The sequence below is a fragment of the Jaculus jaculus genome, chromosome X (genome assembly GCF_020740685.1).
Source record: "Jaculus jaculus isolate mJacJac1 chromosome X, mJacJac1.mat.Y.cur, whole genome shotgun sequence".
Classification (NCBI taxonomy): domain Eukaryota; kingdom Metazoa; phylum Chordata; class Mammalia; order Rodentia; family Dipodidae; genus Jaculus; species Jaculus jaculus.
In genome coordinates, this window is record NC_059125.1 from 50015912 (window position 1) to 50017665 (window position 1754).

The window sequence follows — 1754 nt, forward strand, 5'->3', positions numbered from 1 at the left end:
AATGCTTTTATTGTCGTAAAGAAGAAAAAATGTTACAAGCCCAGTGTAACTGGTAGCCATGGATGGTTGACTCACCAGCCACAGCTATTCATGCTAGAGCAAGAGTCTTACACAAAATCTAACCATGCTTACAATTTTGTTGGGGTGAAGTCCCTGAGCTTGGTGGTGGATTATCAAAAGGCACTAGTTGGAGGAAGGTGGAATGCTGCAGGAAATATTCTTTGGATCTTTGGATGGGTGGGTGTCCTGGGGTTTGTATCACAACTGCTTTTATTTTTAAAACCAGCTACCAAATCCATTAGCAGTCCAACCAATATTGTACAGTTATGTTTCTTCAGTACATCTGGGTCTTAATCATCTTCTCTTTCATTTTGTTTCTCTCTTTCTCTTTTTGCCTTTTCTGCTCTCTTCCTCTTCTTCATCCTCATCTTCATCTTCATCAACTTCTCCATCATGTCCAAATGCTTCTTCCTCACCACTGACTCCATTATCTTCTCTTTCTACATCTTCATCAAACTCTTCCTCCTCAACATCTTCCTCCTCATCGTCTTCTTCTCCTTCTTCATCATCTTTCTGTTCGTCCACGTCATCCACCTCTGCTTCTGAATCAGGGGCTTCCTGGTCCTCTCGGTCATAGCCATCCAGGTAGGTCAGCTGGGGCAGGAGCTTGAAGACAGTCTCAATAGTCATTTAGGTTAGTCACCTCACGGTTAAACAGATCCAGGCTTTTCAGGCAATCTAACTTTTCAAAGGTTTCAAGATGCTGTTATCTTTCAGTGTATTTCCACTTAGGGTGAGATGTATGAGATTTCAAAGTTCTTCTGCTAATATGTCCAGACCTCCAGTGATTCTGTTGTCGCTGAGCTCAAGCTTTTTCAGTTTAGGTAGATTTGAAACTGACATCAAACCTACAGCTAAGTTCACAAATTCAGATGTTAACCCCTCAATTTTCTCATCATTTGACTTACAATTGTCCAAGACATGCTCTCGATCAGATGCCAGGGTTCAGTTTCTCAGCTTCAGGTGGATCCTCTTTTTCATGTCCATGTTCCCTTCATCCCCCCCTCTTCACACTTAACTTTCCACAGCGAGTGGCGAGGAACATGTGCAGCCCCTGAGCCAAGTTATTCACGGAAGCCAGGAGTTCTTACAAATTTCTACTTAACCTGTCTTAGAGTCCCACATATGCAAGGAATACAATTTTGAGCAGCAATGCTTGAATATATATCTTGGTTTAGTAGGGTTTTTTTTTTTTTTTGGCTTTTTGATGGTAAGCTATCACTTTACCCCCGCATAATCAGAACTCACTATGCAAGCAACAGTGAGACCCCCTCTCTCAATAACAAGGAAGGAATGTTGGGAGCTGGAGAGATGGCTTAGCATTTATGGCTATTGTCTGTGAAGCCTAAGGACCCAGGTTCGATCCCCAAATATCCATGTAAGCCAGATGATCAAGGTGGCAAATGTGTGTGGAGGTTGTTTGCAGTGGCTAGAGACCCTGTCGTGCCCATTCTCTTTTCCTATGTGCCCCATATCATTCTTTCACTCAAATGAAAAAATAATTAAAATATATATTTTAAAGCCAGGTGTGGTGGCACACGCCTTTAATCCCAGCACTCAGGAGGCAGAGGTAGGAGGATTGCTGTAAGTTCGAGGCCACCCTGAGACTACATACATTGTGAATTCCAAGTCAGCCTGAGCTAGAGTGAAACCCTACCTTGAAAAACCACAAAAAATGTATATATATATATATA

General features: G+C 42.2%; 1 pseudogene; it reads right to left on the minus strand.

Annotated features, from left to right (window-relative positions):
- Positions 1-350: 350 nt before the first annotated feature.
- On the minus strand, positions 351-1047 carry LOC101617892 (annotated as a pseudogene).
- Positions 1048-1754: the final 707 nt, after the last annotated feature.